The 13,402-nt window shown below is 38.1% G+C and overlaps 1 pseudogene; it reads right to left on the bottom strand.

The window, feature by feature from the left end:
- Positions 1-9,838, bottom strand: LOC104429222 (annotated as a pseudogene).
- Positions 9,839-13,402: the final 3,564 nt, after the last annotated feature.

Here is a 13,402-nt window from a genome sequence, read left to right as displayed (position 1 = left end):
TCATCGAGGAAACAATTCAGAAATTGATGCATCATTGACTGAATGAATTGCTTCCTTGAGCAAGCACTTGCCATCCTCATCTTCATCCTTGGTAATTGAAAATGCAGGCTTCTTGGGGAAGTTCACAGCTGAGGATTCATTCTCGAGCATTGAATAGACTTCCAACATGGATGGCCTGTCCCCAGGCTTCTCTTGCACGCATAGAAGAGCCACTTGCATGCATCTCAAGAGCTTACAGGATGATGAAGAGTCATCCAAAGACGGGTCAATGAACTCCACGCATTTATCGTCTTTCCACTGCTCATATGCCTGAAATTAAGAAAGCCAGTTGGTTAAAAGTCAAAATCCATGTTCCTATAATTGAGCCCAGAAAATTTTGGAATCACAAATAATCTCTACTTACGTAATCGAGAAGATTCAGATTTTCATTCAGGCCGTAGTAACATGAGGTCCTTCTACCACTGACGATTTGCAACAGCAGTACCCCAAAGCTGTAGACGTCATACTTCATCGAGTATATGCCCTTCCGCACATATTCTGGTGGAACATACCCGCTGTATGCAAGAACAAAAATTGGTTTTAAGCAGCAGACTTTTAGCAGGAGAATACCTATGAGGTAAAACTTGGAGGGCGTAGTTAGCTCTCTTACTACGTCCCGACAATTCGGCTGGTATTTGCTTCAATGTCATCCTTCTTGAATATTCTCACCAAACCAAAATCTGATATCTTGGGGTTCATTTCATCATCCAGCATTGCTGGCTTTCAAGTCTCGATGAATTATTGTGAAATTCGAGTATTCTTGGAGATAAAGAAGCCCCTGCGTGATGCCTTCTATGATATGAACATGTTTCACCCAATCCAGCGAATATTTCCTTATTGGATCTGCATCATCAAAACCTAAAGACTATCAGAACCGGAAGCGAAATTAGAGCATTGCAAACCATTGTGTACCCCAAATGCTAAAAAGGGTCTAGTTGCCCTAGCCAGTGTAGCGGAACTGGGGACCCATCTAAGCCTCTTGGAGTATCACACTAGATGTCACTTAAAAACACCCAGGTTTTGCTCAACGAATATTAAGAAGCAAGGAAGATGTCAAACCATATAGGTAGAAGTCCAAGCTCTTATTTGGCATGTACTCATAGATCAGCATCTTTTCTTCCCCGTTGGTACAAAAATCCAATAAGGCGAACGAGGTTGACATGTTGCAGGCTGGCGGTGAGCATAACTTCGTTCTTGAACTCCTCGAGCCCTGGGTTTGAAGTTTCGAAAGTCTCTTCACTGCAATGTACTGTCCTTTGGGCAACTTGCCCTGAGCAACAGGTACGCTGATGGTCAGAACAGGGCAACTGACTTCCACTTGAACATGGTAGACTAACAAAAATTTTCAGTGTTTATGCTGGAAGACAGTGTTTTGTCTATGACGTAAGTCACATAACCCCAAGGAACACTAATGAAAAACAAAACTTGAGCAGAAGGCATCCAAGTCCAACCTCCTATGATGAAACTTACAAGCTTGCATCCATCATTAAGAAGACCTACGCTGCATCTCTAAATATCTCAAGCTTTCTGCTTTTAGAGGCATGTGGCTTCAATGATTGAAATTGCGAGTATAAACCAACCAACTGGCAGCTGCTACAGAGAAAGCCGGCATACCTATGCTTAACATATGAAAAGATTTGCTCTCTCATAGTACGGGTAGCAAGTTCCCATTACCATTTTTTTTTGTCGAAAAGTTCCCATTACCTTCACTTTCTCAATTATAAATCAGACTATAAATGAGAAGGACCACATATTCTTGAGCGTAAAAAATAAGAAAAACATTTGGGGGTGAGTTATTTTCCATGCTTGCATTATGCATCAACGAATGAATGTTATAAAGAGCAAAAGGACCAAATCTGGCCCTCAATCGTGGTTCGTTCTCCCAACACATACTTCATAGGATTTGCAAAGAAACAGAAAATAATAATCATTACCTTAAGAATGGCCTCACATATTTTACCTTGTAAACAGGTCCAAATCCACCCTCTCCAAGCTTATTTTCACTTGAGAAGTCATCAGTTGCTGCTTTGAGGGTAGCATAACCAAATGTTCGCAGACTACGAGTACCACTCTCAAGACTTTCATCTTTGCACACCATAGTCTTTAATCAGCTACTAAATCCTTTTATTACACCTGAAATACCTGCGAACCAACATCAAGAAAATGTGTCTAGAACTTTAATTCTTCCTAAGTCAATGTTCCTGATTCCCACAAAATTACAGTAATCCTCCAGTAAAGTATAGAAAACGTACCTTTTGATTTCAATGTTCTCCTCTGTAAGTAGCCTATCAGGCCAAATACAAGGAGAACAATTACAGCAATCAAAATGTTAAAAAAATGATCCATTTTTGGAAAGATCTAGACTACACCAGACTTAATGGAAAAAGAAAAAATGGCGGCGATAATTTGTCCAAGACAAAGTTGAAGATTCTCGTACATTGGAGAAATTTCTAGTAACATGCATGCAAAAAAATGCAAGAAGACTCTTAAATATTGAAGAACTTTCCGGTACGTGGGCAGCAGACCACGTGGGCAGCAAAAAGCAAAAGAAAAGTCAAGAATAGCGGCTGAAGGAGAACAAACTAGTGAAGTCTCGTGCATGGGAAATTTGTGCATGGGAAATCTTGAATGAAAGTCAACAATGGCTGCTTGACCATGAAGAAAGAATGATCTAGAGTACGTGGGCAGCCGAGAGAGTAGAAAAATGAAGAATAATTGAGAAGCCACTAGAAGATGCGGAAGAAGTCGCAACAAGCAGAAGACAAGAAGCCACCTGTAATTTATATTAATTTTGTACTCAATGTCGGTGAAGGATGGCGGTGATTCACGCCTATAAATAGGAGTTGAGGTGTGTATTTTATGTAGTCGAAAAACCAGAAAACACTCCCTTCTCTTGTAATATCAACTTCCATAATAAAAGTTCATTTTTTACCTATACTCCATTGTCATTGTAGTCCTTTTTTATTCACACATAACACTTGCACACACACTCTTCCGCAAAAACATCCAACAGTGGTATCAGAGCCAGATTTTTGGTTGGTATTGGGCGTTTGTCTTACCTACCTACTCCTAAAACTACCATTTCCAAATACCTACTAACTAAACCATGGCCAACTCTACCTCATCCTCATTTCTCATTCCCATTTTTTGTGGGAACAACTATGACTTTTGGAGCATAAAAATGACTACATTCTTGATGCCCAAGATTTATGGGACATCGTGGAAAAAGGTTGCGAGGCTCCGCTAGAAGGTGCAAGTGTTTTGAAGAATCAACTACAAAAGTATGCAAGGGCGCTATATTTTATCCAGCAAGCACTCTCGAAAACCGTATTTCCAAGAATTATTGGAGCGAGGACTGCAAAAGAGGCTTGGGATATACTACGAGAAGAATTTCAAGGATTGGAAAAGGTACGCACTATTCACCTTCAAACTCTGAGAAAATATTTTGAGAATTCTAAAATGAAAATTTATGAGACCGTACAAGAATATTGTGGAAAATTAAAGGAACTAGTTAATCAAATGAGGGCCTGTGGAGATGGGATAACTGATAAGGGTTGTTGAGAAAATATTGGTGTCGCTTACCAAAAAATACAACTCCATAGTTACAACTATAGAAGGAACTAAGGACTTGACGACCCTATCAATAAGTGAATTAATTGGCTCTGTAGAAGCACATGAGAAAAACTAATGGCACAAGATGAAGATTCAGTTGAAAGTGCCATTCAATCTAAAGTAAATATACGGTCTCATCAAACTAAAAATGGAGGAAGGAGCTCATGGAAAAACAAAAGAGGAGGAGAAATTATAAAAAAAAAGGAAAATTATCCACCTTGTGGTATTTGCAAGAAAACAAATCATTTGGAGAAGGATTGTTGGTTTAAAAATAAAAAACAATGCCGCTTCTGTACAAGATATGACCATGTAGAAAAAGATTGTCGCTCAAAAACAAATAATCGAGCAAACTATGTAGAAAAAAAAAAGAAAGTGAAGAGAATACATTATACGCAAGCCAAGCGGCAAATGACAATAAAAGTGAAACATGGTACATCGGTAGTGGGTGTAGCAATCACATGACAAGGGACGAATCTATATTCACTGATATTGATAAGTCGGTGAAATCCCAAGTAAAGTTGGGCAATGGTGCATTAGTAGATGTCAAAGGAAAAGGCACCATCACCGTGGAAACAAATAAAGGCCCAAAATATATACATAATGTATATCTAGTCCCTCTTCTTGCACAAAATCTCTTAAGTGTGGGTCAAATGATACAAAGTGGGTATTCTCTATATTTTAATGGAGATACCTGCATTATCTATGATAAATATAAAAATATCATTGCCTCTGTTAAGATGAAAAATAACAATTTTCCTATCCAATGGAAATATGTCAAAGATATAGTCATGAAAGCTCAACTTGATGATTCATGGCTATGGCATCGAAGATTTGGCCACTTCAATTTTGTTGGGCTAAAAATTCTCTATCAGAAAAATATGATGAGAGATTTTCTAGCCATTACAGAAATTTCAGATGTTTGTGAAGGCTGTCTCCTTGGAAAACAACAGAGACAGTCCTTCCCATCTGGAGTTGCATGGAAAGCTAAGGAGCCATTGGAACTTGTCCACACGGACGTGTGCGGTTCGATGAGGAAACCTACACCCAGTCAAAATAAATATTTCATCCTATTCATTGACGATTACACAAGAATGACATGGGTATACTTTCTTCGAGCAAAATCTGAGGTTTTCTCTATCTTCAGAAAATTCAAGAACCACGTCGAGAATCAAAGTGGCCAAAGAATTAAAGTCCTAACAAGTGACAGAGGCACTGAATACAATTCAAAAGAGTTTAATAATTTTTGTGAAGATGAAGGAGTCCATCATCAACTAACTGTTGGCTACGCCCCAGAACAAAATGGAGTAGCTGAAAGAAAAAATAGAACCGTCATGGAGATGGCAAGATCTATGCTAAAAGAGAAAGGCCTTCCTAACACTTTCTGGGCAGAAGCAGTTTATACTGATGTATACTTGTTAAACAGGTGTCCAACTAAAGCTGTTCAAAATAAAACACCAGTCGAAGCATGGAGTGGACAGAAGCCTTTAGCAAAGCATCTCAAAGTGTTTGGATGCATTTGCTACATCCACATCCCTGCTCAAAAAAGGAGTAAGCTAGATGAAAAGACAGAAAAAGGAATATTACTTGGCTACAGTGACCAATCAAAAGGCTATCGGGTTTACAACCTAAGAACCAAGAAGCTTATGATTAGTCGAGACGTCATGTTCGACGAAAATGCTGCCTGGAATTGGCAGGATGAGAAGATTGAGAAGAAGTATATCACCTTGCTAGACATACCACTTGCTCAAGAAGAGTCAACGTCACAAGAAGAAGGAGAAGTACCGGATTCCACCACTCATGATATAACTCCACCAAACTCTCCAAGAGTAATGCAAGAAGACTCTACTCCAAAGTCTCCAGTACTAAGGGTAAAAGCCCTTAGAAGAATTTACGACACATGCAACTTTGCTATTTTGGAACCAGAAAACTACGAACAAGCATCCAAAGATGAAGTTTGGATAAAAGCCATGGAGGAAGAGATCAAGATGATTGAGAAAAATGAAACTTGGGAGCTTGTCGATCGACCCGAAGACAAAGAGATCATTGGCGTCAAGTGGGTCTACAAGACGAAGCTCAACACGGATGGATCAATCTAGAAGCATAAAGCAAGGCTTGTGGCGAAAGGATACTTGCAACAACCAGGTATCGACTATACTGAAACTTTCGCTCCTGTTGCTTGCCTTGATACTATTAAGGCACTCATAGCTCTAGCAGCACAAAAAGAATGGAAGATCCATCAACTAGATGTAAAATCAGCATTCCTAAATGGATATCTTCAAGAAGAAATTTATGTAGCTCAACCAGAAGGCTTTATCCTCAAAGGCCAAGAAAAAAAAGTTCTCAAACTCAAAAAAGCCCTATATGGGTTAAAACAAGCACCACGTGCGTGGTATAGCAGAATCAATGAGTACTTCATCAAGCAAGGATTCAGGAAGGATTCAGGAGGAGTATGAGTGAGCCGACACTCTACATCAAGACCCAAGGTAAGTCCGACACTATCATTGTCTCCCTATATGTAGATGATCTCATATATACAGGAAACAATGAGACAATGATCCAAGAATTTAAAGAAGAAATGATGAAGACATTTGAAATGACGGACTTGGGCTTGATGAACTATTTCCTTGGTATTGAAGTCAATCAAAATGAAGGAATTTTCATATCACAAAAGAAATATGTAGAAAAGCTCCTTGAAAAATTCAAGATGAGTAATTGCAAAACAGTGGCAACACCACTTGTGATGAATGAGAAACTATTAAGAAAGGATGGAGCTGAAAAAGCAGACGCTTCACTCTACAGAAACCTAATTGGGAGTCTACTATATCTTACTGCTACACGGCTAGATATTATGTACGCGACAAGTTTACTATCACGGTTTATGCAAAGTCCAAACCAAATTCATTTTGGAGCAGCCAAGAGAATTCTAAGATACTTACGAGGAACCACTGATTATGGTATTTGGTACAGACCTAGTGCAACAACTAAGTTGATCGGTTATACTGATAGCGATTGGGCAGGATCATCTAATGACAGGAGGAGCACCACTGGTTATGCATTCACATTAGGTTCTGGAATTTTTTCATGGATATCTAAAAAACAAGACTCAGTGGCACAATCCACTGCAGAAGCAGAATATGTTGTGGCTGCTACAACTACTAGTCATGCAATATGGCTTCGAAGAATTCTAGAAGACATTGGAGAAGCACAAATGGAATCAACGCCAATATTTTGCGACAACAAGTCCGTGATTACAATATCAAAAAATCCAGTCTTTCATGGAAGATCGAAACATATTGATATAAAATATCACTTCATTCGTGAAGTGCAAAACAAATGAGAGATCTAACTGAAGTATTGTAAGCCTGAGGAGCAAATAGCGGACATCTTCACTAAAGCACTCCCGCTAGCCAAGTTCAAGACATTGCGGGAAATGCTTGGAGTATCACAAAAATGGATCAAGGAGGAGTGTTAAAAAAATGATCCATTTTTGGAAAGATCTAGACTACACCAAACTTAATGGAGAAAGAAAAATGGTGGCAATAATTTGTCCAAGACAAAGTTGAAGATTATCGTACGTTGGAGAAATTTCTAGTAACATGCATGCAAGAAAATGCAAGGAGACTCCCAAATATTGAAGAACTTTCTGGTACATGGGCAGCAGACCACGTGGGCAGCAAAAAGCAAAAGAAAAGTCAAGAATAGCGGCTAAAGGAGAACAAACTAGAGAAGTCTCGTGCATGGGAAATCTTGAATGAAAGTCAACAATGGCTGCTTGACCATGAAGAAAGAATGATCTAGAGTACGTGGGCAACGGAGAGAATAGAAAAATGAAGAATAATTGAGAAGCCACCAGAAGATGCGGAAGAAGTCGCAACAAGCAGAAGACAAGAAGCCAGCTGTAATTTTATATTAATTTTGTACTCAATGTCAGTGAAGGATGGCGGTGATTCACGCCTATAAATAGGAGTTGAGGTGTGTGCTAGAAAACACTCCCTTCTCTTGTAATATCAACTTCCATAATAAAAGTTCCTTTTTTACCTATACTCCCTTGTCATTGTAGTCCTTTTTTATTCACACATAACACTTGCACACACACGCTTCCGCAAAAACATCCAACACGAAATAAGCATAACAAGCCAGAACAATTGCCTGTGTTGCTGATCTTCATTGGCCTCTTGAGCTGACATGGCAATTAAGTCCTTGAATTACATCTAGTTCTACATTTTCAATGCAATAATTTTTTAAAACCTTCAGAAATTCCTATGAGGTACTTAATCCTAACCTGTCCGAGAAAGGACCCAGCCTTCGATCATTGTTGACCCGAAACACATTGTAACCAAGGAGCCCTTTTCCTTGGCATAAGTTACTTTGGCACGGATGGCCTCCACACCATCGAAATTGATCCATACCAATCCCTTTCTGAAAAGATTCACCACATATGTACCATTATAAACAGGACTGGCTCCATAACCGAAATCTCGGATATAAGATTTTATAGCCTTGTATCCAAATGACCCATCCGTCGTCACAGCACGCCCCACTGCTGGATGGCCAATGGCATCGGCGCTCGAATCCTCGAGCTACCAAGCATAACCTGTTGGAGGTTTGTTTGTTAAAATAAACAGAGAGTTTTCTTTATCCCACATAGGAAAAGTGGGAGAGAGTGGGCTAATTTAAAAATGCAGGTTTTCTTTTTGTAGTTAAAGGAGTGATTGGGTGGGGCTAGACCCCACCATACCACGCGTGCGGGTGCGCGAATAATTGCGCGATTTTGTTATTTATTTATTTTTTTGTTATTAATTTTTTAGTAAACTCAAAGGTTGTCTTTTATTTTGAGAATTTCGGAAATAAAATATATAAAATGAAAATTCGAAATTAAAAAAAAAATTAATTAATTAATTAATTAATTATTCCGAATTTTGTTTGTGTCTTTTCAAGACAACCTTTGGAAAATTACTTATTCGGTTTTAACTTTCTCGAAGGGTTGCAATTGTTCGTTTTTTTGACTTCTTCCGAAGAGTCGCATTTGTTTATCCGAACAATTTTCTAAAGACGTGTTTGTTTGCAATTTTCACGAAGAGTTGCAAGACTGTTTCATATATATACTTGTCATTTTTTCGGAAAGATATGGGTGGTCATTTTCGAGTTTTCTTTCTGAAAAACAGCAGCCAATTTTTCGATTGTTTCTTAGAGAGACCCTGAAGAAATACTTGAATTGCTATATAGTATTCTCATCCGAGACTTTGTTATATCCTGGAGGATTTTTGCCGGTGACCATTAGCAACGTTGTGGGGCAAATAAATTCTTAAAGAAAGTGATATCACGCCTCAAAGTCCGAGTTGTTTTACTTGATCCGATTTCATTGTACTACCCAATTTCGAAGCCATATTTTCTAACATAGCCATGGTAGGGCAAGCCCAGAACTAGCTTTCTTGCAGGAAATCCTCTAGTCAGCAACCAAGTGATGCAGAAGTCTGTGTTCTTCGGGCTTGCTGGGTCAAATAAAGCTGCGTGAGGGAGAGCAAATCTTTCCCTGGTGGGGAGATGGTAATCATACGCACTTAGGTGAACCCAGTCCAAATTTCTCTTAATTGAATCAATTGGGTAACTCACGGAGTTAAAAATGGGTTGACTATACACAGCCATTACTAGTAGCAACTGAGGTTTCCCAGATTTTCTTGATTCGGCATCTACTCCATCTCTCCACTCCCGCAAAAGGGCACTCAAATTGGTCAAGTTAATTCTCCCACTGCGCAAGACCCCACAAAGATCAACCCCACTGAACCCATAAAGCCTTGCCATTTCTATGGTAGACTCGATAAAGGACCTTCTTGAAGAAGACTCACTGAGCATCGAAACGAAAGCTGAAGGATCCTCTCGGCCTGCCCACGCTGCTGCCCACACTGATAGCAGAGTGGTGATCGAAGGATTCTTGCGTTTCACGGTGCTCGTGAAGGTGGAGAAGAATTGCTCGGTGGAGGAGTTGACGGAGAGCTGATAGGTCGAAGAGTGGATGTAAGCAAAAGCGCATATGAGGTGAGAGAACAAAGAGGAATCGATGTCCGAGATCGGGATTTTGCTGCCGGCATAGAAGTAACCGGACTTGACCCACGTTTGTGCCTCCGAAGATGGGCGGAGACAGAGGAAAAAGATGATGAGACAGGCGATTTTGCCTTCGCTCGCCATGAGAGGCGGCTCGGAACAGAATGTGAAAGCGGAAGTGGGTGGCTTGAGATTACGGGAGGAGGAAGAAGACCGCTCTTCTGGGGCCTTTGATCGGGTTTACGTAGGAAGCTAGAACTCGAGTCCAAAGTGTCATTGCTTCTTCAGACAGTACGTAGGAAACAAGAACTCAAGTGTCGTCGCTTCTATAGCCAGATCAGTGTAGGACGACGGTTGATTCCTTGACCGTTGTTTGGTAAAGGTTCACTTTCGGCGAATTCTTGCAACGTGGCGCATGGAGAGCGACTCATTTTTTTTGCGGGATGCCATCGCTACGTTGTCTTGAGTCTACGGTGCCTTCCGCCCGGGTCGTGGTCGTGGTCGTGGCCGTGGACTTTTCATTTTGGGAAAGGTCAAAAGCTTAAAAAACAATAATAATCTAAAATATGCAGACATATTTAGTTTAAATTTTTTTTCTATGACACCAAAAGTCTCAAATTGTAAATTTGTGATACATTTACCTTTTTCCAAAATTTTGTCAATAAAACCATTAAAAACTACCTATAGAGACATCAAAAAGTAAACATTAATTGTGCCCATCTTAAGGGTGAGTGGTTCTAAATTCTGTACAAATTCCACCTAAAATTTAAAACCTACCGGTTGTGTATTTTTTAGAATCTAGAACATACTCTATATACCCAAAAATTTGGAAAATACCCTGTTACAAGTTAAAATCAATTTTAGGGTTTACCTAGATTCCACTTATATTATCAATTAAACAATTATAATGAATTATCATCTTTAATAACCATTACTTGCTACTACAATTCACTGACAATAACTTATATTTAGACACTCGAAAAAGTCAAGTACTAAACAAGTAAAAATCTCAGTCATAAAATGAAAACTCATATAGTAGTTCTAAATTATACACTTATTATCCAACATTATAGGATATCGCAAGATCACGCAAAAACATAAATCAAGAAAAACACAAAAATTTGTTCAAAGTTCTAGGTTTCAAGTTTCGCTAATTGAGAACTTGGAACCTACTTGTCAAAATGAGATATTTAATTTTAACAACTCAAAACCTACTTTGCATATTTTAGATCCTGAAACCTAGACCCACCAGTCTAATTCTTAGGTTTCAGGTTTTACCTTGAAACCATGCTTGCTCCTAGTCCACATGACTCAAGTAAAATTAAAATCACGTTATTTTGGCTGAAAATTCATTTAACAAAATATTGACAAAGGATAAATATGTCTCAGTTAAAATAGTTTAGGGTTTTTTATGTTAAAAAAAGGGTTCGAATAAATGTCATGTTGAGTATAATTTAAATCTTTTTTATGGCTTTTTCCTTTTGGGAATGAATGTGATTGACCAAATATACGGGTCATGTGTCACCGCATCCAACCAATGATCAGGCCTATCTTGTTATGCGTCTCTATACGCGTTCTTTTCATTCCTTTCAGATACTTTTACTCTATTGGTTATTGAAATCCATTCTTTTCCTTTGCATTCTTAATGTGTTTATGTGCTGACTATCAAACCCATGTTATTGTTAGATTCTATGAACCATTGGATCTTGCTTTAGCTCATCCGATAAGGGCGTTTGATAACATTTTTGTTTTCGGAAATAATTTATATTTAGAAATATTTTTTTCTATTTTTATTCTCTGAATGAGTTTCTTAATATAAGAATGCTTTGGTAACTGAACATTTTTTTCTCAAAATAGAAAACAAACATAAATGTGTTTGGTACAACCCTAAAAATTTATATTCTCAATTTTTTTCATTTAATTATAAAAATGTTCGTGGAGACCTAAAAATTCATGTTTAAATAAAACTAGACTTTTGTAAGAATGTAATTGAGCAAAATATTCTAAAGTGCTCTCAGAAAATCTAACATAATAGTGATTCAAAAATGAATGATTGGAAATGACAACAAATAGTCCCGCTTGTTTATAATTCATAATGTGAGGATATTGGTAGTAAATCTTTGGGCATTATAATAAAGAAGTACATAGACCTTTTAAACTTTTTTAACTATAAGAAGAAGAGCCAACGTTGCTTGATAAAATGGACAATGGCGGAACAATTGAGGATGTAATGGTGTGCTTATTTGTACAAACTCATCAAATCTTCAAGCAAATGACAAAAAATTCATGGAGCATAGACTATTTGATTGCTATAACACAAGACAAATTGTAATGCAAAACACTTGTTCAAAGCCATATAATTTTCTATTAAAACAAAATTGTAGATGATCTTAAAGGATGTCTCCAATAGAATCTTAAAAGAAGAATACGGGAGTCACCAAACTTTCATGACCTAGTATTGTCTCTAAAAGAAAACGGTATTGAAAAATCCATATAGTAAAGCCCTAAAAGCTTATTCAATTTTGAATCCAATTTTCATCAAAATATTCACATTTTTTATGTTAAACTAATTCTAAACTAGAATTAACACTATAATCTAGTAAAACTACTCAAAATCTAATTTCTAATTTTTTTTCCTAAATCTCAGAATTGTTGTATATTTTATTTTTTTATTCCAAAAATGGGGACTTGGATCGGGTTAGAGACTGGACCTTGTGTCGATTGTGTAAAGATGAACATTAGGTTACGATGAGCTTATCTTTTATTAAATGGCCATATTTCTCTTTTGTTCCTGGGAACAAAGATGTAGGTTTTTATTATTATTTTTTTTTTATAATTCTAGTTTTGTTCCAAATTTATTCCCTAGCTACTAATCTGTTTTGGGTAATGGAAAAATTAGTTGATATATCAAATGGATTTCTATTATTTTTTTGTTCCGGTGTTCTAAGGAACAAAAGAACAAAAACAGGAAAATAAGATGGTTACCAAACATGGCCTACGAATAGATTTTACAATGAGATGCAATACTTCCTTAACACTTCCGAGAAATAATTTTTCTCTCTTCTATTTTTTCCTTCTCTTTCTTTTCTTCTTCTTTTCTTCTTCTTTTTTCTTTGGCTGGTCATCGGCCTCGGCCATGGTCGGCGATCGGCCGTCGAGGGTCGGCGACGTCAACGACTAGCCGTCGAGGGCCAGCGACCAATGTCACGCCTCGATCCTCGGGCACGCACACATCCTTCTCGCTTGGTCGATTTTATAATGCGATATCCCATGACTATGTATCGCCGACCCTTTCGTTTATTAAGCACATGCGGAAGCAGTTAAAATCCCCAGACAATAAAACAATAGGGTAGAAAAGCAGGGCCATATTTTTTTTTTTTTTTTTTTTGGTAAAGAGCAGGGCCATATTTTTCATATTGAAACTTATAACCAAACTTTTATACAAACCACAAACCAGAGCACTTCACAACTTTTTACTTTAAACTCTATTCACATCAAAATGAAGATCTCAAAAGAAGATAGAACTTCGATTCACCCGGCCGTACTCAAGGCCCCTCTCGGGATTATCTTCTTCTCCCAAAATCCTTCTCGACTCCTCCTCCTCATCTCCTCGGGGGGTCCCGAAATGATTTCCCCAAACCGGGATGAGACTACGTCTCAACGAGTTCTACCCCACTAAGGCCGATTAGTAAACTATTATACTACAGGC

The sequence above is a fragment of the Eucalyptus grandis genome, chromosome 8, assembly GCF_016545825.1.
Source record: "Eucalyptus grandis isolate ANBG69807.140 chromosome 8, ASM1654582v1, whole genome shotgun sequence".
NCBI lineage: Eukaryota > Viridiplantae > Streptophyta > Magnoliopsida > Myrtales > Myrtaceae > Eucalyptus > Eucalyptus grandis.
Note: the sequence above shows the minus strand (reverse complement) of the source record. Positions and strands in the feature narration are given on the sequence as shown.